Genomic DNA, 27,669 nt, shown 5'->3' with positions numbered 1-27,669 from the left:
GCCAAAGTTTTAATGTCAAAAGTTGTTTACACATCCTCTACATATTAAATAGATTTAAAACTTGACTTGTTGGATGTTACACTGCACCAGCTAAATTACTATAACCACTCACACTTGTTTCTCAGGTGCATCCGATAGTTACAACATTTCCTTACGATAAACGAACACATCATCATAACTGCTCACCGATATACCTATTGATCCCTCGCTGCATTCAAATTACAATCTCAATATCCACGATCCCAGTGGAAAACACCTTGGTTTTGTATAAAAATAAAATAAAAAAACTTTTCCAGATTCAAGTTCAGTTGATAAATTTTTAATTTGAAGGCGTGCATGGATGACCATCAGAAATGGTTAGAGATTATCATCATAATGAAGTAATTTTGAATTAAAAAGAAGCTGAAATCTTATTGTTATACATGAGAGAGATCTTAATATCTGACAATTCAAAAATGAATCAAGCACATATAAAATTTGGGCAGAAACAATTTGATAAGATAATGCAATAAAAGGAACAATAGTTATAAGGTCCAATTAACCTTGGTGATGATAACGAAAACGAAGAAAAAAACATTGGTAGTTGAGAGTGTTATAATTGAATGTAGTAATTAATTTTAATTAACATAATCATTTTACATCTAGTCAATATAAACGTTTTAGGTATAATGAATTGTAACTATCGGTTTAATCTTAATTAAACTTTCATTGTAATTTGAATATTACTTTGAAGATGATTTCAATTATATCAAGTAGACTTATTAAAATAAAAAAGAATAACAACACAAAAGGTAAATTATATAAAAACAAGATATAAAATTAAAATACATAAATTAAACTAAGTTTGACGAACTAGGTTTCATAATTGGACAAAAATTGCGCAGACAAATATATTTTTAGCTAATGCTACATAGCTCGGTTTAATATTTTGTAAGTGGTAGCTGAATATTATTTGTACCAATTCCATGTAATGGTAGAACATCAAGATATTGGAGCTCATGTCATGTCATAATAGGTAATATCGTTATCCCTCTTTTGACCGTCGTAAAAAACAAGAGTTTTCTGATGCCAAAAGTGTCCATATTTGGTAGGCTCGATCCTCTTCTTATCTAATGATTATTGGAGATCAAAATATGGCTTTTTTCTGGACCGGAAACTTTTTATAATCAGTAGACTTGATTCCCCTCATGTCTACTGATTATACAAGCTCAAAACAGAAGATTTCTTGATGCTGAAATCATCCATAATTGGTACACTCCGTACCTTTGATATCTACTGATTATTTTGCCACGTGTTTCGCTTTTTATTCCTGATGTTTTGCCATAACTTTTTCGTCTGACTTTGAAACGATCTCATTCTTTTTAAGGTGGCTTGATATTTCAAATTTATACAAGATGCTCAGAATGAACTATGTATTTAAAAGAGTTCGATTTGGTTCTAGATCCATATTCACATGTAACACTTCACTTCCTGTTGGAAATGGATGAAACTTCCTCAAATAAACTGAAAAGGGGGGGTACCAAGTACTCCACCAACTTTTTTCGTTTGGACCTATAAGCAAAACATAATACTATCAACAAGTAGATCTTCAGGGGGGGAAATCTTGTATATGATTGTATATATGGTTTATCTTTTTTGTATAATTAGTAGTTTAAACAAAAGATCCGTGAACCTGATTGTATACAAGAACTCTTGGACGATCTAAAAAATTGATATATAAGATCAATCCAGTCGTATCCAAATGAAGAAAATCTGAATTCTAACAAGTATAAACTTGCAATCTATCTTTCAAGATACGAATCCAACAAGAGAGAATATTGCTTTTGATCCCAATTAATAAGGACTTAAACTATTTAGATTGATTACATACTACTTTTGTTATTCCTATTATAAAGATAAAACAATATAAAGCGGAACAGGAAAAACATAAGACACTATAAGTTTTGTTAACAAGGAAAACTCCACATACAAAAGACGCCGGGACCTCATCCAAATTTGAACGTCAAACTTTATTAAGCCGCTACAGACACTAGCGTATTATCAGAATCCGGACTAGAATGCAGTTGTGACTAAATTAATCCTCCAAGAAATTCAGTTGAAATCTTGCTTCTTACGTCTCTTGAACCTCGATGTGCGCATTTGATTTCCTTAGGTGACTTCCTTTACAGCCTAAGAGTTGCTTCAACCTAAGTGAAAACTTTTGATACCAATCTGCCTCTAATAGTAAGCCTACTTGATTTCTCTTTTGATCTAGGTTTGGAAATCTGTTTCAACGGAAAAATTCCAGCAAACCCCACGAATAACACTCAGTCATCCGAGAAGTCTGGATTACTAACCACCTCTTAAGAATAATCTAAACAAATCAAGAAATGGTATATATATATATATATATATATATATATATATATATATATATATCTTAAGGAATCACAAAGGCTGCGATTTCTATCTATCTCATTCCTGATATGAGATAACAAGAACCTCGAAAATCAATAAGAACAAGATTCGGATACACAAGCTATATGTAAAAAGATAGTCATACCAGGCCTCGCAAATTCCTAAGTGAAATCTTTAAGTCGTAACCTAATTATGTTTCTCATAGGAAACATAGGTTTTAGAGGACGAATCTAGCAAGCAACTAATGTTAGAGCATTGCTCGGTCGAACTCACAAGTGTTGATATCTCAAGATTGTTGTCAAATTTAGTTGATCAAAACTATATCTTGATTTTTAGATTATGATAGAAGTGTGTAGTTGAGTACCATACATCACCGCACTCTACCGTTTGAAGGCGAAGATCAACCGAAGATTTTGGAAAACTTCATTGACAAAAGGTAAGTGATGACTGAACAACCTATTACTCAAGTTTTCACCTTTTTATCTATGAGACAATGCCGCACGACTAAAGTGGACTTTACTTGCACAATAGAAATTTCGAGTCAAGTTTATCTTGTTAAATATTCTCGAAATATGTTGACTAAGCTTAAGAACATTTGTTCATACTTGATGAATTTGGTTAAAAACAATTTATTGTTTATGACCTAAATCGTGATTCAAGTTAATCATCTGAAAATAGCCTGGAACTATGATATGTGTCATTGATGTTATTCGGGAATGCTTCAAATTGATTATTAGAGAGATATAAGACTACTGTAAATATGGATAAAGGACAGTACACATACCAGCTTATATATTGTCGCAATTGTTATAGGTCCGGAGTCGTAGTACATATACCCAATACACATACCAGCATAGCTATAGTTCAGCAACGAATTTTGGTACACATACCGAGTATGCAAACCTAAAAAAGTATGTTGACTCGTGAACTCAGGATGGTACATATACCCAGTATGCGTACTGAAAAAGTTTTGTAGATTCCTGAACTTGTTTTGTCTTAAAGGTATACAAACCCGGTACACGTACCATGACAAAATAACTCACGAACTGGAAGTAAGTACACTTATCAGGTACAGGTACTTACGCTGTCAAATATTTGCAGATGCATCATAATTATTCCTATAAGATAATCGGCTTTTGAAAAACTCTCTGAAAACACATCTAGACATATTTGATCACATTATAACCTATGGTTGTGACTCAAGATTAAAGTATTAATGTGTTATATGAAAATGGTTAAGCTTGTAGTTTTTTCGGCTAGTTTCGGCTAACCTTTCATGAACAAGTCATTATACACGGTTCAGTTATGGTTCATCCTAACCAGAGTATATATTTTTTTTTGTTAATCTCAATTCAAAGATTCGTCTAACGGTGAATATTGATTGCTTAATTCCAAATATACCTTATCTTAAATCTAAAGCAACCTTTAATTTTGAAAGTCTACATAAGGAGAACCTCAACCAATTGGGATCTTTGAATCCCCGACATTTCTCTTGTGTGTCCTAGTTCTAAACTAGAGTCGTCCTTTACTTTAAACCTTTTTAGGTTTAGCGACTAAAAATACTTCGCTTAGAGATTGTGAAGCCAGGTCCGACTATCTTTATCTTGGTAGCTCGTGTACCTGATCTTGCTACTGATTGTTGAGTCCGTTAGAGCATTGCTCGGTCGAACTTGCATGCGTTTCTATCTCAAGCATGTTTGTTAATGTTAGTGATCAAAACTATAAGTCTTGATTTCTAGTCTACTATAGCTAACGTCTCAGACTAGGATAGAAAGTGTAGTTGAGCTCAAGAACTCCATGGCAATCATCATACAAGACTAAGGAATACTCAAGGAACTGGTGGATCTTCATCGACTAAAAGGTATGTGGAGACTTGAACTTATCTATCACTCAAAAATCTATTTATCTCCTATCTTGAGACAAAAGTCGTTTTGCTATATAGACTTAGATTATACACATTTGGTATTTCGAGCCGAGTTTATCTCGCCTATCTATTTCTCGAAATATGTGTTGGTAAGATGTCGCTTTATCCAAGTTCATATTTACCTAGTGACGAAAGTCATGTTATGTTTCAATCACTTTGAAAATTATTCTGGCGAAAAATGGTTTGTAAACAACAACTATATAACGTCCTCTGAGAATGTTTCAGTGATTGAAATGAGATTTTAGATTATATAACCATCGGAGGATATAAGAATTGTTGTGGAAACACATATATGTATAAGTCCTTATTCCTTGAACCAAAGTTTGCGAACTTTGTTGATCAAGTGAACCGGAGTAGTGCGTGAGCTAAGTCCGCGAACCCAGCCCGTGAACTGGAAAAGTTCTTAAACCCAAGATCTGCTGGAGTTTGTGAACTCCATCCGGGAACTTAAGTCCGCGAACCCAGTCCGCGAACTTGAGTAGGTTATATCTAAAAACGATGATTGTGAACTTATTCATATTAACTAAGGAATGCAATTGCAAACCGTGGATATATAGTTCATGAACCGATTCAAGTGAATCAAATCGTTTTTGCTTCAATTGTGTCTTGTGTAGTACATGAGATTTCCTTGCAATTGAACAACTCTCTAACTAGTTCATTTGAGTCATTTGAACTAGTTATGGTGAAGAAGAATATGGTTGATATGAAAGTGATCATATGGCTAACCATTTGGTTAATTATTGTTGAACCAACTAATGTACAAGTTTGGGTACGGTTACACAAGCCTAGAAACATGCATTTCATTTGTGTATAACAAGCTATGTTTTCTATCTAACGGTTGATAAATATTAGCTTGAATCTAATCAGGTTTTCACCTAACGGTGAATATTGAATGCTTTGTTACCAAGCTAATATTGATTGCAAACCCTGATTTGAAAGACTATATAAGGGAGAACTCTAGCAACTGGGAAACCTAATCCCCGTACATTGTGTGTGATACTAGTTGTGCTAAGCTAGAGTTGATTATACTTTAACCTTTGGTTTCTTCTTCTAAACCAGGTTAACGACTTAAAGACTTCATTGGGATTGTGAAGCCAGACCGATACTAGTTTATCGTAGTTGTGTGATCTGATCTTGCTGTTTCTATCGTAGGAGTACAATTGTAATAATTGGCTTGAGATTTCTATCTCCGATAGGCAAGATAAAAAGTAATCACAAACATCTCCGTCTCATCATTTGTGATTCCACAATATCTTTTTCCGCGGTGTCGATTAAGACTATTGTGAGGTGATTGATAAGACTAGGTTGTTCTTCGGGAATATAAATCCGGATTATCAATTGGTTCATGTTCACCTTGATTTACCAAAAGACGAAACAAAACTCGTAGGTATATTTGTGGGAGACGGATTTATCTATTTCCATAGACTTTTATGTGTGATACAAATCTGTTTATTAAAGTCTTCGACTTTGGGTCGTAGCAACTCTTAATTGAGGGTGAGATCAGCTAAGGGAATCAAGTACGTAGTATCCTGATGGGATCAGAGACGTAAGAGCATAACTGTACCCTGGATCAGTGTGAGATTGGTTTGGGTTCAACTACAGTCTAGACCGAAGTTAGTTTGGAGTAGGCTAGTATCTGTAGCGGCTTAATACAGTGTGTGTTCAATCTGGACTAGGTCCCGGGGTTTTTCTGCATTTGCGTTTTCCTCGTTAATAAAATTTCTGGTGTCTGTGTTATTTCTTTTCTGCATTATATTTGTTTATATAATTGAAATAATACAGGTTGTGCGTTGTTCAATCAATTAGAATATCTGACCTTTTGGTTGTTGATTTAAATTGATTGACACTTGGATATTGGTCTTTGGTACCATCCAAGTTATCTCTCTAATATTTGATAAAGACTTGCAGATTTCTATTTGCTTGAGTATATATCAAATCGATAGATTGAGATATAAACTCTTTGATATACTTTTTATCTAGATTTAGTCTGACTGTCTAGTTGTTCTCTAGAAAGTATATTGGAGTTTGTCCATACAGATTGCTAAGCGAAATATTGGGTGTGGTTGTTAGACACCCTCTTTTTCAATTGGTATTAGAGCAGGCAAACACGTTTAAGACCTTACAAGTCTGTGTTTGTAGCGATTTGACTATATGGATAATATTGTCTCTGATAACACAACATCAGTCAAAAGTCACTCATATAAGTCACGAGGTCCTGAAGCTTATGAGAAAAACTGTATCTCATGTTCCTTGACTGAATCAACATTCGACTGGGAAAAATCTCTTGATGATAAGTTGGATGATCTTTCAGATGACAGTGATTCAGAATAAGGACAGAGTATTGATGAGGAAGTCTCTCAATATATCAAGATGTTCGACCGTGCCTTGAAGAAAAAAGGTCAACAACTTGCTTGAGTAAGTACATGGCTCCTCTTTGTCAAGAAAACAAAAAATTGAGGAAACTCTTTAAAGGATATGATGGTGGATATAATCTCCTAAAATCTATCGTTAAAGATCGTGAAGAAGATGTACGCACAAAAAGGTCCGAATGTGATAATCTTCTTCGAAATCTCTCAGTGTTGAAAGAAAGACTTGCAGATGCTGAAGCAAGGTATGACTCTCAACAAAAATGTTTTAATGACAAAGAACTTAGCCTTCTCGCCAGGGAAAAATCCTTGGAGACTGACCTTGCAGCTGCTCTTAATAAAGTGAAATCACTGGAAGAGAATCTGAGTAGATTCAATTTTAGCTCTACTAAATTATCTTCTATGATTGGAGCATGTAAAGAACATCGTGATATACGTGGTCTGGGATATAAGGGAATAGACGCTCCAAAAACTAGTAAGATCAATTTTGTTAAAGCTATTGATAATTCTTCATGTGAAAAACCTTTAGCAGTGTGTGATGTACCTAAAAACAAGGTTACTTCTCCTTCCAAATCTACTCACATGAGAACAGTTAAGAATAATTCCTTTAACTGCTATTATTACGGAAATAAAGGACATTCTGAGCTAAGATGTCGTCTTCGTGTAAGGAATGAAAAACTTCGCAACATTCTTGCATGGATATCTAAATAAGTTATCAAACCTGTCTCTCATATTATTGGAGTAAAAGGCAATTTCAACAATCAAGAAAACTTCCGTGATAAGTCATTTCTTAATCGTGCCTTTGAAACAAAAAATGTGTATAATGGTAGAAGGAAGAATGGCAGAAGAGTAACTGACTTCTTAAACAACTCTGAAAGAGAAAAAGGCATATGAGAAAGAAAAAAAGGTCAAGTTCCTTGTCTCTCTCGAAGAAGACTGCGAATCCAAGCATTCTGCCCCGGATTTCTTACATATCAATAATTGAGTCTCAGAACTTAAGATAAGCATAAACAAACTCAAACGGGGCATCAAAAAGACATGGAAAGTGAATGACTCAGGTACTCCTAGTTCCTCTCCTAATAAAGCTTCTTCAATCTTGTTGTGTGATTTGTCTCTAAATCCCCTTAAAGGAGAAAAAGGAGAAGTCAATTTTGATGAGAAAAATGCTCATCTTAATACACCTTGACTGCTCACTATAGCATCCCTCTTTTATTAAAGAAGGATGCTCCTTGTTCTCAAGAAGATGTCTTGAGAAAGATATCAGTGTTGTATGCTATCGTTTTGATGATCTCAAAAAATCTTTTGAGTCTCTATTTTTTTTTAGAAATTCCTTGTTTAACCGTACTTCCACTAGTCTTTTGCTTCTCCATTTTCTTGGTCACATAAGTACTTTGACCACAAGTGCACGCCCACTAGACCCATACGGACGTCAAGTTTCCTAGAGTTTTTATGGAACCTCCTTATATTTCTCTATATGCATGTCATCAACCGACATGTTTTTCCATAAGATCAAAAAGATTCTACTAAATTTTTAGCACAATGGATGGAAGCAACAAAGATGTGGTCAAGGAGGGAAAGTCTATCGAGTTCCATGAAGATCATGTTTTCATAACATGGCATCATGTTATTGATCATGAAAACAAACTACCAGTTCAGATGTCTTCACAACTGGTAGGAAATCTTCTTCGGGATTTTGAAGTCGTTCGTGAACAACTCGGAATTGGAATAAGGAATCTTGAGTTTTTGAAAAACGAACTGAAGAAAGCGACTGATGAACTTGTTCTTCTTCAAACTTTAGTTTCTAAATGGGTTTAGTGTTTTTCAAATCATGTTCTCCTAGATTGAGTTTGCCTAGTAAATCTTCTATTTTGCTTGTTTTTAATTAGAATAATAACTAGTGTTTGAAATAGCCATTATTGTGATTACACATAACTTTGTCCAACGTTTTCATCTTCATGTTTTTAGGTTTATTTGTTTAAATTCTAAAAAATTTTGGAAGATGATTTTTGCAGTATTAATCTTTATGGTTTTATATATCGCAATATTCTTATGGGACATGTGTGTTTACGTCCGTGAACTTGATTGTCCCATACTTTGTCAAAAGTAAAGTCGTTCATGATTTGATATGTATGTATTAATGAAAGAATGAATTGACTTTTGACAAATACAAAATTTAAGCCTATTATGTCAATTCTTGATGGGAGATAAGTTAAAATCTTTTGTGTTCAAGGATTATGTTTATTGAATGTCATTGTGCAAATGATGATGGAAAATAGAATGAGTCCTTGATTATTCCACAGTATAAGGTCGATATCCGATCCACAATTTTTGTGTACATACTATATTGTTCCATAAGGTGTCTTATGTTGAGCTCTATCGACTGAGTCATTGTTTTGACATAGTTGTTGTTCCATGAGATACTTTCTGTCGAGCATGACCAATTAAATTGATTACTTTTGTGATTATTTTAGTTGTGTATTTCGATTAGATTAATCACGGGTTTTCTTGTGATCAATATAATTGAGTGTTTTTAAGTCTCCATAAGTTTACTTATGTTGAGCATGTTTGATTAAATTAATCATGGGTTCTCTTATGGTTAATTTAATTGAATATTTTGGATTCAAATTTATACTCGTATGTGATTTGTTATGTCCAAAGAAATCTTTCTTTTCTCTTTGAAATTAAGGTCGCTATTGTTGTTCTTTCGGGAATGACATTTTATGGGGGAGAGTTCTTAATTGAACTTGTGCTTAATTGCCAAATCTTTGTGGGGAGTGCGGCTGTGGAATATTATAGGGATTATCTTGTATCTTTAAACTCCTTGATGAATGCATTTAGCTTCGGCTTTATGATTGCATCTAAATAAGATGATATATACTTTCTTTTGGTCATGAAATGTCTCTTTCGGAAATTTCATTAGGATCCCGTTCTTGTACCTTTGCCAATTTTATTGACAAAAAGGGGGAGAATTAATATGTAGTTCACACTACAAATACATGTGGTTTTCGGATCATTATGTAAGGGGGAGTGGTTTCCATGAGAGATGGAGTATTGACTAAGGGGGAGTGACATATCACCATAGTATTGTTGTTAAAGTTGTGATACAATTGAACTTTGACGCTGTGTAATGATACTATGACACTGTATAACAATGATTGAGAACTCTTGTTTTCTCGTTGTTATAGCTACGGATTTTCAACAACGATGATGCCAAACTTACAACCTTTGGGTCATTGGAGTACTTGGAAGTGACAAAGATTTCGAGTGATGTTGAAGATTAGGCATGTGGAATAGGAGCTACAAAAGTTTATTAATATATTTTTTTGTATTCCATATGTATTGATAGTTTGTCACTAAAATTGACAAAGGGGGAGATTGTTAGAGCATTGCTCGGTCGAACTCGCATGCGTTGCTATCTCAAGCATGTTTGTCAATGTTAGTGATCAAAACTATAAGTCTTGATTTCTAGTCTACTATAGCTAAGGTCTCGGACTAGGATAAAAAGTGTAGTTGAGCTCAAGAACTCCATGGCAATCATCATACAAGACGAAGGAATACTCAAGGAACTGGTGGATCTTCATCGACTAAAAGGTATGTGGAGACTTGAACTTATCTATCACTCAAAAGTCTATTTATCTCCTATCTTGAGACAAAAGTCGTTTTTCTATATAGACTTAGATTATACACATTTGGTATTTCGAGCCGAGTTTATCTCGCCTATCTATTTCTCGAAATATGTGTTGTTAAGCTTTCTCTTTAGCCAAGTTCATCTTTACCTAGTGACGAAAGTCATGTTATGTTTCAATCAATTTGAAAATTGCTTTGACGAAAAATGGTTTGTGAATAACAACTATATAACGTCCTCTGAGAATGTTTCAATGATTGAAATGAGAGTTTAGATTATATAACCATTGGAGGATATAAGCATAGTTGTGGAAACACATATATGTATAAGTCCTTATTCCTTGAACCAAAGTTTGCGAACTTTGTTGATCAAGTGAACCGGAGTAGTGCGTGAGCTAAGTCCGCGAACCCAGTCCGCGAACTGGCGAAGTTCTCAAACCCGAGATCTGCTGGAGTTTGTGAACTCCATCCGGGAACTTAAGTCCGCGAACCCAGTCCGCGAAGTTGAGTAGGTTATATCTAAAAAAGATGATTGTGAACTTATTCATATTAACTAAGGAATGCAATTGCAAACCGTGGCTATATAGTTCACGAACCGATTCAAGTGAATCAAGTCGTTTTTTCTTTTTGTGTAGTACATGAGATTTCCTTGCAATCGAACAACTCTCTAACTAGTTCATTTGAGTCATTTGAACTAGTTATGGTGATGAAGAATATGGTTGATATGAAAGTGATCATATGGCTAACCATTTGGTTAACTATTGTTAAACCAATTAATGTACAAGTTTGGGTACGGTTACACAAGCCTAGAAACATGCATTTCATTTGTGTATAACAAGCTATGTTTTCGATCTAACGGTTGATAAATATTAGTTTGAATCTAATCATATTTTCATCTAATGATGAATACTGAATGCTTTGTTACCAAGCTAACATTGATTGCAAACCCTGATTTGAAAGACTATATAAGGGAGAACTCTAGCAACTGGGAAAACTAATCCCCACACATTCTGTGTGATACTAGTTGTGCTAAGCTAGAGTTGATTCTCCTTTAACCTTCGGTTTCTTCTTCAAAACCAGGTTAACGACTTTAAGACTTCATTGGGATTGTGAAGCCAGACTGATATTATTTTATCGTAGTTGTGTGATCTGATCTTGTTGTTTCTATCGTAGGAGTACAATTGTAATAATTGGCTTGAGATTTCTATCTCTGATAGGCAAGATAAAAAGTAATCACAAACATCTTCGTCTCATCGTTTGTGATTCCACAATATCTTTTTTCGCTACGTCTATTAAGATTATTGTGAGGTGATTGATAATACTAGGCTGTTCTTCGGTAATATAAGTTTGGATTATCAATTGGTTCTTGTTCACCTTGATTTATCAAAAGACGGAACAAAACTCGTAGGTATATTCGTGGGAGACGGATTTATCTATTTCCATAGACTTTTATGTGTGATAAGATTTGTTTATTAAAGTCTTTCAGCAATTCTTAGTTGTGGGTGAGATCAGCTAAGGGAATCAAGTACGTAGTATCCTGCTGAGATCAGAGATGTAGGAGCATAAGTGTACCTTGGATCAGTGTGAGATTGGTTGGGGTTCAACTACAGTCCATACCGAAGTTAGTTTGGAGTGGGATATTGTCTGTAGCGGATTAATACAGTGTGTGTTCGATCTGGACTAGGTCCCGGGGTTTTTCTGCATTTGCGGTTTCCTTGTTAACAAAATTCCGGTGTCTGTGTTATTTCTTTTCCGCATTATATTTTGTTATATAATTGAAATATCACAGGTTGTGCGTTGTTCAATCAATTAGAATATCCGACCTTTTGGTTGTTTATTTAAATTGATTGACACTTGGAAATTGGTCTTTGGTACCATCCAAGTTATCTCTCTAGTATTTGATAAGACTCGCAGATTTCTATTTGCTTGAGTATATATCAAATCGAGAGATTGAGATATAAACTTTTTGATTTACTTTTTATCTAGATTGATTCTAACTGTCTGGTTGATTCTCTAGAAAGTATATTGGAGTTTGTCCATACAGATTGCTAAGTGAAATATTGGGTGTAGGTTTTAGACCCCCGTTTTTTCTGAGTCTCACTCCTATCAGGCCAGATAGAGAGAAATCACAAAGTGTCTTCGTCTAAGACTTTGTGATTCCAAAAGTATATTCCTCTATAACTATTTTTTGTTGAGATCGAAGTAGGTTTTACTTGTGAGGTGAACAATAATCTAGTTTTCTCTTTGGGAGTCGTAAGTACCTGATTTTTAGGTTCACTGGACTTTTTTTATTGCAAACGATTTCCTATTTCACCTTGCTCTTTTGATAAAAACGAAAATCACATAAAGGCTTATCTATGGGAGGCAGATTGGTTTAAAGTCTTCAATTGAGTTGAATTAACTCTTAGTATGTAAAGAACGTCAGCAAATGGAATCAATTATGCAGAGTCTTGCGAGATTCAAGAGGCGTAAGGAGCGTGACTGTAGCTGAATTATTGTGACGGTGGATTTGGTCTCAACTACATTACAGTCAAAAGTATTTATAATAGGCTAGAGTCTATAGCGGCTTAGTACAATTTAGTGTTCAAATCTGGATTAGGTCTCGGGGATTTTCTGCATTTACGGTTTCCTCGTTAACAAAATTTCTGGTGTATGTATTATTTCTTTTTCTGCATTATATTATTTATCTTTATAATTAAAATATCACGGGTTGTACGTAAATCAATCAAAGTAGATACGTCTATTGTAATTGTTGGATACTACTTAATTGATCTTGGGAATCTTCCAAGAACTCTCACTGTATAATCAGGTTCACGGACTTGTTCCCATTTACATATTGATTGTGAGAGAAAGAGATGTAAACTATTAATAGAGTTCCTGATTACGATTCATTAAGTTGTAATTCTCGGAATTATATTTGAGTTTAGTCCATACAGATTGCTTAAGAAAAAGTTGGTGGTGTATTTTGGTACCCCTGCATTTTCAATTTTGAGCTGGCAAACACGAAAAACCTAATAAGTCTGTGTTTATTTGATCCTGAAAGTATATTCTTATGGGAAACTACTTTGGGAAGGTTTTTTTGTTTACCTGTAACGTACACCAGAAGTCCTTAAAGATTCTTCAAAGTTTATCTTCCTCAAGACCTTTTGTCTCACAGGATGCTCTCGATTCATTCATGATTCCCAATATCTTGGTTGATGATATATAATCTATAAGAAAAAATAAAGAATGATATGCCAAGGTTAAAAACAAGAGACGTCATGTTAAAAGTAATAAGCTAAGTTGTCTCAAAAGATTGTTAAAAAGGGGTTTGTAGATGAAGATCTCTTTTTAGATTTTGAAAAGACTTTTAAGTTCTTGGAACACCTTGCATTGATCTTGAGAAAGGATACGTCCTTTGAATTTCCAGACACTAATGAAATTTGTTTTCAGTGTGGAAAATTTGGACACATCAAAAAATCTTGCACATTTACTGAAATGATATTGACTACTCCTAATAGTTACAGAATACTATCTCTTGATCACCTTGAGGATGAAGAAACACAACGGGAAAACTGTCACGCCAGGATAACGTGCGAGTATCTTACTCACCCAAGCTCTTGTCAACGAGATCTTGGCATCATGCGATCATGTAATTATATCTTGAGGCGGGGAAAGTAACAATCAAGTTTGTTTCTGGTTGTACTGTATTTGGTTTAGTGATTTTATTTACTGTTAGAGCATTTCTCGGTTGAACCCACCAAGCGTTGGTATGTCAAGTTTGGTTGTCATATTTTAGTGAACCAAAATTCATTTAAAAGAGTCGCTTGATTATTTACTAGAGTCAACTTCGTATAGGTTAGCTAGAAAGTTATTAGGATATGAGACTTACAAGTATTACTCGAACACTTGAAGAATGTGAAGAAGTAAAGAGCTACATCGACGACATCATACTTCCTCTTGAGGTTAGTAATATTTTGACTTGAACTATTTCATTCCTAAGGTATCTTTCAAGTCGTGCTATATTGAAAACATAACTACGAAGCTGTGAATGATTATACTCTAGTTAGACATAGTATCAAGGAATTATTATACGAAGTATAACGCCTATCTTTTGAACTTCGTATATAAGACATCGACATAATCGCATGAATGGTATTATGATTGTGTATGGGTACGGGTGAAGATTTCGACCTAGGAAACAATGTTTTACATTCGTTTAAAGGAAATACAATTCATAAACTTGTTTTGTGAATCGAAAGGGAAATCGCTAGGCTTATCGGTATTGTTATTCATTGCAAATCTTTGGATTACCAATATGTGTGCTTAGCATAACCGCTCATAACTTGTTTATGTATCTTGTTAAAACTGTTCACAATGCCTGACTTATGTATCCGTATGACTTTTATTAGTGAAACCAATCTTAAGTAATCACCTGAGATGGTATGATCGATATTTGTAATTGGTGTGACCATTCCTAGTCATTGGGTAACCGATCCTAAAACTTGGTGGGACTAATCATAATATGTGTAATCGATCTTTATAGTAGGTTAACAAGTTTTAGTAACTGGTGCAACCGATTCTATAACTTGTGCAATCGATCACAAGTAAGTACCATAAACAGTGGTAACAGATCCTGGTACGTAGTTAACCATTTTATGGAAACTAGTGTAACCGATCCTAGTAGCCACTTGGAGGTAGAACCGAACTTTGTGTTTAGTAGAACCGTTAAACCCATGAATGGTGATTGAATGTTTTTGATCAATCACATAGTTCTTGGAAATCAGATGAACCAATTCTAAACTCGTTTGGAAGTGTGGCAAATCGGTTCCAAGATTATAAATATGAAAAAGGATTACAAAGTAAAGATGTCGACATACTTTGAACATGTGCAGTAATTCTTATCTGTTATTGTTCAAAGATATTCCTTAATAACTAAAGGAGAATCTGATGCAGGGTTATAGGATTAAACATAAAATTGAACATAGAAACTCAAAAGATCTTTAAACTTTTCTTCATATTCATCAAAAACTCCCGACTAAAACAATAATCCAACCCTTAAATACAACTCCTAAACTTGCTAACTAAGAAAAGATAAACCTAAGAAAAATAGACATCAACTAGATACGAAGAAATCTATAAACTTGAAGATAAAACCCAACAAACTATTAAGATTTTTGTCTAATAAACTCCCTGGAAACACTCGACTTGCATATCCATTTCCACACTTGATCCGTTGTTGGATTTCGGGCCTCCACTAAAGCCAAAGCCAATTATCCTACTTCATCATTCTCCCCGGCTCAAATAAAATTCGTCTCTCAATTTTGTCTCCCTTCTTCCTTCCCACAATCAAAAACAAAATCCATTTTTCACGACGAATATTCTTAAGCCAATCACATGATTTTCCTGAAACTTTGCCACGATCAAAGACAAACGTCATAAGTTGATCTCTTTGCTGCGAATCCCAACACCTTTGAATAACATATGGTGCAGCTTTGTAAAACTCATTATTCTTGCTCTCATGGTTACCTGTAGATTCCATGCAAATCACGACAAACAATTAAATGCTTTCCCTCTGCTATTGACACGTCAATGAAGGAACGCAAAGCATGCAAAATTACTCTTGTTTGCAAGGGATTAATGAGCCATGTGCAGCAATGGCTTCTTCAACTTTAAGCTTCATCTCTACCTTCTCAAATTCCTTCAACTTTTTAGTTGCATATGGATGAAGACAGACAGGAGACGACAAACTTTTGCAAGCCAAATTTGTCATTGTTAAGGAACCTCCAAGTCGTAAACCATTTCCCTCACTTGGAAAAAATAAATCTAGTGCCGTCATGGATGGTAAGATCTCTTCCTTCTTAGGATCCAACGGTTTTGGAGCATCCTCTTTGAACTTCTGTAGAGCATTTAACATGTATTTGTTTCAAGCTGCGCCAACAAAACTTTCAACGAGTTTAGAACCTGACTCCATGCACTCTGTAACAGGCTTGGTTTTCAAGGATTCCACATGACCAGTGTCAATATAAAGCCCCGGTTTTATAACAGTCATATTCATTAGTAAACAGAACTTGACAAACTTTGGTCGACCATCCTGTACCTTGTGGTGTTGGCCATTGTGTTGTATTAGAACACCACCACCTTGTTGAAACCTTGTAGCTTGCCCATTTCTTCACCACCTTGTATAAACCTTGCGTTTCCTCGTTAGAAGAAAATACCCTGGCAACCGAAATCTTTGATGTCAGTTCTCCCCGACCCTTCTCACGATAATGGATCTTGCTGTTCAATAATTCTTGGCTGCTGGGATGAAGATACTTCTTAGACGGGGAACATATACAAAACCAAAGACAATATTTTGACCACAAATATAGAGGCATAACTCTTCATACCCACGGTGTTGATTCTATGTGTAAAACTTCTTAGGATTTCCATAGTCTGAAAATTAAGTTCAAAAAACCGTCTACAGTTCTCCTTGCGGATATAACATGCAATGATCAAAGTATTTTGTGAAAATACGACCAACCCAACAAAAATAAGTAGCATCACGACATCGAAACCAATGCTACATATACTTCTTTGGCGCGATATCTTCACAACAGCAGAAACGACTCTATAACTACAGACAGGATACAACAAACCTTTGTGAGCCCATTTTGCTGCTGTTAAGTGACCGCCTTCCTTGATTGGTGCTAAAAATAACTCTAGCATTGTCATAGATGGTTAGCTTTCGTCTGCACTAACAGGTGTTTGGTACGCAGCTGTTGTCCTTGCAGGCCATTGCACTTCTTCGACCTGAATGTCACTATCGGTATAAGATGTGCTAGAATAATACATGATACTTCCTAAATTTCCCGATAGCTTTCCATCTATAGCTTCTCTGCCGGTGTTCGAGAAAATTCGTCCTCGAATTTTACTTTTATAATTTTCTCCAAAAATTTTGTTATGCCAAAATATTTTCTTATAAAAATGTGAACTCGATGTAATAGTTTCTACCATAGGTAAAACTTGATACTCATTAGCCGAATGACAGAGATCCAAAGGAATACTAACAGTGTGTATATGTTCTTCCGTTAGATTATCAAAAAGATCTAAGTGACAAAAATCTTCATCATCCGGATATGTATCGTAGAGTGGCGATAAGCCCCAATCCACGATGAATGTGTCTTCCACCTTTTCACTTACGTAGAACAACGATTGACTATCCAAAGTTGGATCTCGCGAAATACCTTTAAACTCAAAAACTTCCTCTACACCACAAAGAATATTAATCGAATCATCTGGTTGCGAGATACCATTAAGGTCAGGGATGTCAACTGTCAATCCAGATTCCCACACGGAATCATGTGATTGATATGCAGCGAATTGACTACCCACTAAGCTACCAGCGAAGACATCAAACATGTCTTCCTCATCATCATCATCCTCCACTTCACGTCGATTTGGATATTTATGGTGCTCTTGCTGTTTCTGCATAACAGCCATCTGACAGGTGAGCACGTCAACCTGTCGTTCAAGTTTGGTAATCCTTTCGAACTTCATTATCCCCTATAGATGAGGAGCAGCACGAACAAAAACACTACGTTCTCCTCTTCATCGAGCCATGGAAGTTGATTTGTTTCTAGCGCCAAAACTGATGCAGGGTTATAGGATTAAACATAAAACTGAACATAGAAACTCAAAATATATTAAACTTTTCTTCATATTCATCAAAAACTCCCGACTAAAACAATAATCCAACACTTAAATACAACCCCTAAACTTGCTAACTAAGAAAAGATAAACCTAAGAAAGATAGACATCAACTAGATACGAAGAAATCTAAAACGTGAAGATAAAACCCAACAAACTATTAAGACTTTTATCCAATAAACTCCTTGAAAACACTCGACTTGCATATCCATTTCCAAAATTGATCCGTTGTCAGATCTCGGGCCTCCACTAAAGCCAAAGCCAATTATCCTACTTCATCAGATCCCTTATCGAAATAAATTGAGAATCTTTTAATTAAGGTTTTTAGTTTTATATGCTTTTAGTTTCCAGCAATTAAATGCATATCTTTAGAAAATAAAAACTGGTAATGTGCATTTACTAATTGGAGATTTTCTACTGAGATTTCGATCAATATTTGGACAGAGCATTTCCAGGAATTATGAAAACCGATTTTGGCTTTATTGCGTATCTTTGAGAATATTCGGTTTTGGAAATTCCTTGGTGTCCAAACTTCCTTGGTCTTGTTTGAGGGTGAAAACAGTTTCTGCTGATTTTGGTAATTTCGAGTGTGTGGGTGAGAAACGAGTTTAAACCCTGAACAATGTACTGCAAGAGAGTACTTTGATTCGAGAGATCAATCTGTATAAATCCTGCCTAAACCAAGAAATGGTTGTTCCAGACTTGCTTCGGTCACAAAGTGAAGGAGAAAAGTTGGTCTAGGGAGGGAAGCGAAGAGAGTGTTGAGACCAGAATAGTTGATTCGGGAAGAGTAGTTGTTTGACGACTTGTATCAAAAAGTGGAAAGCTAACAGATGGGAAAGCTAACAAGTGACTTATGAGTGTTGTATTCTCCTGACCAAAACTTGTCTTTGGTGGAAATAAGTGAGACCTATTTATACAAGTCGCAATGAAACATACCCTGGTCTCGTAAGAAGTGGAAACGGTTGAGTAAATGAAAGAAAATAGTGACGGGTAACGCCTGGAATTGATGTTTCCATAACGAAGGAAACATTTCACCATTACTTCTTGTATTTACTAACCGCCTCACCCTTATGAGACTTTACTGTAATGGGAATAATGTACGCCGCACGCTGTAAACCGCCAGACCAATACCTTGATGTGCATCCCCCAGTTTGTGACATGTTTTGGTGTCTCGAGTGTTTTCATGGAAAACTTGTAGCATGTTGCTACGTGTGGCGTGGCCAAAGGATTTGGCGTTTGTAGCTAAGTTGGTGCCGTGACCAAGAGTTAGCATCGCAGCCAAGACATTGCCACGAGTCGTTTGGTGGAAGGTTTGTACGGATGAGATCTGCATCTCAGGAGGAAGGGTAGCCGTAGATTGTTGCAACCCTTCGTTTGGCAACCAGCGGCATGGTTGCAACGCTTGCATGCTTTTAGCACGGCCAAATTAGGGTTTTGGCGTCGTGGCCAAGAGATTGCCACAAATCGTTTGGTGGCAAGGTTGTATGGCTGAGATTCATATCTCAGGAGGAAGGGTGGCCGTTGATTGTTGCAACCCTTCGTTTGCAGCTAGTGGCATGGTTTAGGCACGGACGAGCTAAGATTTTGGTGTAGTTTAGGCGCGGCCAAAACTAGGGTTTTGGCATAGTTTAGGTGCGGCAAAAATTAGGGCTTGGCATTGGGCCAAAAGTTGACATGCGTTCGGTGGAAAGCTTGTACGGCTGAGATTTGCATCTCAAGAGGAAGGGTGGCCGTTGATTTTTGCAACCCTTCTTTTGGCAGCCAGCGGCATGTGGTAGGGCCGACATGGCATCTTTTAGGCGCGGCCAAAATTAAGGTTTTGGCAAAACCATGATGTTTGGCCTTGGGCCGGAAGTTGCCATGTGTTAGGTAGCGAACTTGGACGGTTGAGATATGCATCTTAGATGGAAGGGTAGCCGTTGATTATTGCAACCCATCGTTTGGCAGCCAGCGACATGTGGTAAGGCCGGCATGGCTTTGGCATATTTTAGGCGCAGCCAAAATTAGAGTTTTGGCAAAACCGTGATGTTTGGCCTTGGACCGGAAGTTTCCATGCGTTAGGTTGCGAACTTGGATGGCTGAGATCTGCATCTCAGATGGAAGGGTAGTCGTTGATTGTTGCAAACCTTCGTTTGGCAGCCAGCGGCATGTGGTAGGGCCGGCATGGCTTTGGCATATTTTAGGCGCGGCCAAAATTAGGGTTTTGGAAAAACCGTGATGTTTGGCCTTGGTCCGGAAGTTTCCATGCGTTAGGTGGCGAACTTGGACGGCTGAGATCTGCATCTCAGATGGAAGGGTAGCCGTTGATTGTTGCAACCCTTCGTTTGGAAGCCAGCGGCATGTGGTAGGGTCGGCATGGCTTTGGCGCGGAGATGTGGCTGGGATGGTATGTCATTGGCACTGTGGTGCGGCTGGCATGGTTAGCATGCCTTGGCGCGAAGATGTGGCTGGCATGGTATGCCATTGGCACTGTGGTGCGGCTGGCATGGTCGGCATGCCTTTGGAGCAAAGATGTGGCTGGCATGGTACGACATTGGCACTGTGGTGCGGCTGACATAGTTGACATGTGATCGGTTGTCAACCGTCATATATAATTTCACTTTCTTACTTAACTACAATAATATAGTAAGTGGTAGGAAAGAGTTCGTATCCACATAGAGGCTTTTGCTGTTATGTAATTTTCAGTTTCTAAGATAACCAAGGGGGATTTTTGTTTTAGCAAATATAATAAAATAAAGTAAAGCAAAGCAAATAGTTGGAATAATCAATAAGGAGAAGATATTGGTCATGGGATAGTATCATTCACAAACATGTATTTTCATCAATGACTAGAATTAATATTTTAATCTCTCATCTATTAAAAGCCCTAGGATACCTTGATCGCAAGAATATCCCGCTAATTCCCTAATTTCATCACAACCACATTAAAAGATGCATATGTGAATTCTTCCTAGAAAGTAACCCAAAGTGTAAAAGCACAATTAAGTTTAACTCCCTAAAAGCTTTAAGATTTATGGAATAAGACTAATCAAAGCAATCAAACGTGTAAAAGCACTAATTCGATTTAACCAAGGTTATGATTCATATGTGACTAGTAGGATATATCGCTACAAGTACTACCCACAATTATGCTACTTAAAATCAAGGACAAACAACTTTTTCGTATTGAAAACCTTAATATAGCTTTAGAGATGAATGCAAATCGGATTGATTCCGGATTCAACCAATCAAACAATCAAATCCTATAACAGTATAGACCATGAATCAAAAACAATAAAATATTGAGACAAAACTAATCCATAGATTCAAATAACATATTCCAGAAATCAACTTTTACCATAACCAATAGTAGTATTTAGCTACTCATAATAATGGAGTTCATCATAATCAATAAAATAAAGAAGATGAAAACAAATGAAAGCAAACCCTAGAAGAAGTTCTCTCCAAAGCTCCAAGTAGAAAAATAATACGTGATCCCCCGCACTGAAGAAGTAGTATCGCCTCTTATATAAACTTTCTCTTGTTTTCCAATTTCTAAATTTCGGTCAAATGTCCAGCCCATGATCACAACTGCTATTCAGGCCTCAAACAAATTATAAGCCCAGTAAATATTTGGCCTTTGGCCTGTCAGTTCCATAGAACTGACAACCTATACTTCCTACAAGCCGGCCATTCTCCCCTGCAATTTACATTCACAGCCAAACTCATAAAACCCATTTCCTTTCCTGATTTTAATCACTACCTCAATTCAGACCTTCGGTTCTTGCCTCCTGCAATCAACACAACTTCAAGTCGGGCCATTCCTCCAACAACATCAGATTTTTCTCTTCCTTGTATCTCCGGTGTTGTAGATTCTCCATTTTCTCACCTGCATGGCATACCCTTTGCTTCATTGCAGCATTTCAATGCCACCACCAGTCTGTAACACATTCTTCTCAAATCAACTACATCATCTCCCCTGTAATCTCATTAGAAACACCAAAGCCATTGTGTTGCTCAGATTCATCTTGTATTATCGTGGTGCACAACTCTCTAGATGCATTCTCTTGCAATTTCCTGTGCACAATCTCAGCTCAGTTTAAACTCAATCCAGTCACCTTCTCTACCAGAAACCATTTCAGTTGCACAATCAACATCTTCCATCATTCCTTGTATCCACGGTAATAACCCAATTCTCAGCTCAGTTTAAACTGCATCAGCTCTCCTGTGCTCTATCTCTGCAGCTGCAACTCAGTAGCTTCACCAACTGCAAATTGAGTTACATAGTACCCATCTTAGTTGTTACTCTCTTGTCTCTGAATCCATCTCAATCTCCACTTCAAATACTGACCAACTCTCCAGCTGCATTCTCTTGCAGCAAATCAACGGTAACCACCTCTGCTTCCCTGTTAACAAACTCCAGACATTTCGACTCTAGCTGCCAACCACAGAAACTAAGAACCATTGCAATCAATACCTGCAGTTCGGCCCACACAAACCACCTGAGACAACAACAACAACTCCAATCTGCCTGCACTTGAGCGTCAGACAGATCCCATTAAACACCAGCATAGCATCTCCTCATTGAACTGCACCTGCAACTCCATTACAATCAAACCCATCTACTGAGAATCTGCAGCTTCACTTCATCCACAACACCATCTTAAAATTACCTGTAACTTTATCAACCTGCAAATACTCAACTGTTCTTCTGCATATTTGAAGCTGCACACAACTCCAGTCCCATAACCTGTAATGCCTCAACCCATTTCAGTAACCTTCTCTGTTAATTCCACAACATCAACCTCTAACCTTCTTAGCTTCCATTCCACCATTTGAACATCAATAGCAATATTAAACCTTCTGTAGCTTCATCTCAGCCAGACTAACACCATGACTTCAACAACAATCCTCATCTTGAACAACAACAATCAGCAGAACCCACATTCCATGACTACAGATCAATCAAACTCCAATTTCAGCTCAAACCATCTTCTTTGTATAGCCCATGTTCCATATTCTCTTGTTCTTCATCTGCTTCAAGTTCATCTGGAAACACCAGTTACTACCCCATCTTAACTAGCACCACAGCTCAAACCAATAAAATCACAACCTGCAATCCATGCAATCATTCATAGCTTAGTTATAGCTACACGGAACCAGCGAGTCCACCGTCTCAGTTCCATCATCTTCACAGCCTCATCCAGCTACTTGCAGTTCCAATACCAATTCACTGCCATCCCATAACACCAGCTGCAATTCCTTTCTGCTTGACAGCACCAGATTCAATTTCACAACTCAACCATCTACACCTTTATACCCACAATACCAATTCAACTCAATTTCTTTTCTCCTCTTTTGCTTCTTTCGTAGGCTGAATCTGATGGCTTCTCAGCTAGAACATCACCATAACCCATGAGAATTAACAACAACAACTCCCATAGCACCATTTCCTGCATCTCAACGGCAGCAACATCTGCAACAGTGTTAACTGACTCGAGCCATCATCTCAGGACAACCAACACCCCAAAATCTCCATACTCCATTCTCAGCACAACCAAGCTGTCAGCCATTTATGCACCAGCATCAGCATCCAGCTTTCCCTTTTTCTTCTCCTCACGGTAACTGCAACTCCATTTAGCTGTTGCAATCACTAACAAGTCATCAAACCCATTTTCTCACAGCTTCAATTAATCATCATCAGCTTCAGAATTCATCAAAACTCTTCCATCATATTCATACTGACAAATCCAAAATCTCCAGTTCTGCCAAACCCTAATTTGCAGTTTCTGAATCCTAAATTTCTTGAACTCTCTGTCAATATCAAAATCAAATTGAACCCCATCTTCTCAGATTCGGTTCTTTCTCTCTTGTATGCAGTTGAATAAACTCCAAATCTACTTCACTTCATTTGAACCCTAAATTTCTCTGGTTCACATCAACGGCATCAGTATTTTCTTCTCTTCATTCTCTCGATTCAATTTCATCTCATTGTTTCTGGGACTCTAACAGCCGCCATGGATTCTTTAACATTCAGATGAGTGGGAAGGAGAGAAAATGATTTTTCTCTGAATTCCATGGTTGGTGTAGGAAATGAATGTGGATACATCCACCCTGGTGAAGTAGATAAGGGATACCTAGGATAATTCTAGGCACCCACTCATTAGACAATAGACACTAAGAATGTATTTTCGTTGCTTCTCTAGACTAAGCTGCAGTAGTTGTCTCCTATCGCTGGCTTGGCTCGGTTCGGCTCTGCTCTGCTCCAATAGCAGTTGTTCAGGAAATAATTTGTTATCCTTTTTCGAATTCTCCCACCAACAACATCCGTCTCTCACTTCTCAGATTCACTTCTTCTCTTCAATGTATCTTCATCACTAAAGCTCTCATTTTTTTCAGACAGAATTCGCATCACTAAAGCTGACATGCTTTTCAGACAGAGATGAAGAAATAAAAATAAATAATGAGAAATAATTTCGCCTCCAACAACAATTGCACATGAGATGAGACTTTTGCGATGTTTCTTCTTCTTTTGTTCCAAATGACTCCAAAGTACCTAAATACTCAAAAACAAACATAAGATACATAATTTACAAGAAAATATAACAAAGAAAGTATAATCAATAAATAAATATTAAGGTGTTTTAGACACCTATCAAATTCCCCCACACATAGACTTTGCTAGTCCTCGAGCAAATCAAACAAAACAAGTCTAAAATATACAAACAACTCCATGTCGCCGAGAAAACGGTTACTCTTAGCATGAATAACAGGCCTTTGAACCCCTAGGTGTCCCTAGTGGACGAGTTATAGTCTCGTGAAGGTTTACAAGAGGTTTTCCTACAAAACCTATTTTTCAAACTCCATCTACCTGTGATAAATCCATGAATAAATCCAAAATGGTTGCAAGAGGAGGTACCTTGTTATGAATCCAAATTAATATATATAAATAAGCTCTGTTAAGAAAATCGAACAAGCCACAATCTCGGAAACTAACAAGCCACAATCACAAATGAAGAGATAAAGAAGATGGAAATAGATATAGATGGTTGCGATGTTTACTAAAGTGATCGATGTTTCACATATCTTTCTGAAGGTCGCTGCCAATGATGAACCTATGACTCCTATTGGATTGAGCTACTGTTCTGAATTATAATATCAACACACTGGCATATACAAGGGAACCAACAGTCAATAAACTTAAATCTAGATCGACTCACTGACATATACAAGGGAACCAGGAGTCGTTTTTATTGCACCATAACAATTATTTTTTTATTTTTTATTTTTTTTAGACATCATGATTGGATCTTGTGGATCCAAGCGCATGTTTCTTGTCAGAAAATTACATGATAGTTCCCTTGGATCCCGCACTCCACGCTTGCTTAGGCGACAGAGACAGGGAGAACACACACATATTGCTTTATCCAAGTGTCAAATTTATTCCGTTTGGTCAATTGGTCGGTCGCTTTTTTTTTTCTTTTTTTTTCTCTTTTTGTAGTAACTCAATCACACTATTTCATCCTAACAGCAATAACAAGTCGATGTTAGTGACCCACCAAATCACATAGATATAACATAAAGGTTGCAAAAGTAAAAACCGAAAGTGATATGGTGATATTCCGAGCTATGGTAACAACTTTCATGTTATTTCTAACACTTGAATAATTTTGTCCCTTTTAGTTAATGGGTTCCTCAACTCCCACAACCAAAACGGTTTCATCCACATCGATTAGTAGTGTCATCCTAAAGGCACATATTTCTATGTTTTGGAGTATCATTTTTTTTTACTAAAAAACATCAAACTCTAAAAACATATAAATGCTCCCCCATACTTAAACGTTACATTGTCCTCAATGTAAATTAACTCATCCAAAGTGAAGTTCAAGGTGGGAAATTACGCAAATAATATGCAAAAACAAAGATAAAAATACTTAAAAAATAAAAAGATAAAGGTAAAGATACAAAATCGGTGGGTTGCCTCCCACTTAGCGCTTGGTTTAAAGTCGTCAACCCGACTATCTCCTTGCTTTCTATGACTCCTCCAGAGGGATTGCATCCACAAAATTAACTCCTTCCACCACTTCGAAAGAGAAGTTCTCATAGTATGGTTTCAACCGGTGCCCATTAACTTTAAATTCCTTGCCTGTAGCTATGCTACGATTTTCGACTGCACCATGAGAAAACACATTAGTAACAATGAAAGGTCCAATCCAACGTGACCTTAATTTACCCGGAAATAATTGCAAGCGAGAATTAAACAAAAGCACTTTCTGCCCAACGCAAAATTGTTTTCTAGAAATCATAGTATCATGAAATGCCTTCGTTTTCTCCTTGTAAATGCGTGAGCTTTCAAATGCATCATTGCGAAGCTCCTCTAGCTCTTGGAGTTGTAACTTCCTTTGCTTTCCAGCACTATCCATCTCCATATTGCATTGCTTAATAGACAAAAACGCATTATGCTCAATCTCCACAGGTAAGTGACAAGGTTTACCATACACAAGCCTAAAGGGGGACATCTCAATAGGTGTCTTGTATGCGGTTCTATAAGCCCACAAAGCATCATTAAGTCGCATGCTCCAATCCTTCCTTGTTGGATTCACCGTCTTCTCAAGTATGGATTTCACCTCTCGGTTGGAAACCTCGGCTTGTCCATTTGTTTGGGGATGATAAGGTGTTGCAATCTTGTGCGACACATTGTACTTCTTCAACAAGTTTTGCAAGAACCTGTTTTTGAAGTGAGAACCCCCATCACTAATTATGGCTCTTGGAATTCCAAACCTTGCAAAAATATTAGCTTGCACAAAATCTGAAACCATTTTGGAATCATTAGTTGGAGTGGCCTTAGCTTCCACCCATTTAGAGACATAATCAACAACAAGTAAGATATAAAAATTCCCATGGGAGTTGACAAAAGGACCCATAAAATCAATACTCCATACATCGAAAACTTCAATAAATTAAATAAAAGTTTGTGGCATTTGATTACGAGCACCTAGATTGCCTGTTCTTTGGCACCTATCACAAGTTGTACAAAATATATATGCATCCTTAAACAAGGTTGGCCAATAGAAACCACTTTCAAGCACCTTGTGAGCGGTTCTCTTACTCCCAAAATGTCCTCCGCAAGCATAAGAGTGACAAAAAGACAATATATAATTAAATTCACATTCGGGAACGCACTTTCTTATTACTTGGTCGCTGCAATGTTTCCAAAAGTATGGATCATCCCATATATATTAGTTTCCCAACTTCTTAAGTTTGTCCCTCTCAGCACGAGACAAGTTCTTTGGAATTTGTTTAGACACCAAGTAATTAACAATATCGACATACCATGGTTCTCCAAAGGCAATTGAAAATATTTGCTCATCCGGGAAGCTTTCGTGCAATGGGATAACTTCCTTGTCCACAACAAGACGACTCAAGTGATCCGCAATGGTGTTCTCAATTCTTTTCTTGTCTTTGATTTCAATATCAAACTCTTGCAAGAGTAAAGTCCATCGTATGAGCCTCGGCTTCACTGCTTTCTTCATTAGCAAGTACCTAAGTGCTGCATGATCAGAAAAGACAACAACTTTTGTACCAATTAGATAAGAGCGAAACTTTTCCAAAGCAAAAACAATGGCTAACAACTCTTTTTTAGTGGTTGTGTAGTTTTTTTGGGCCTCATTTAACGTTCTAGAAGCATAATAAGTAGCATGAGGTATC

Source organism: Papaver somniferum, chromosome 6, assembly GCF_003573695.1.
Source record: "Papaver somniferum cultivar HN1 chromosome 6, ASM357369v1, whole genome shotgun sequence".
Taxonomy (NCBI): domain Eukaryota; kingdom Viridiplantae; phylum Streptophyta; class Magnoliopsida; order Ranunculales; family Papaveraceae; genus Papaver; species Papaver somniferum.
Note: the sequence above shows the minus strand (reverse complement) of the source record.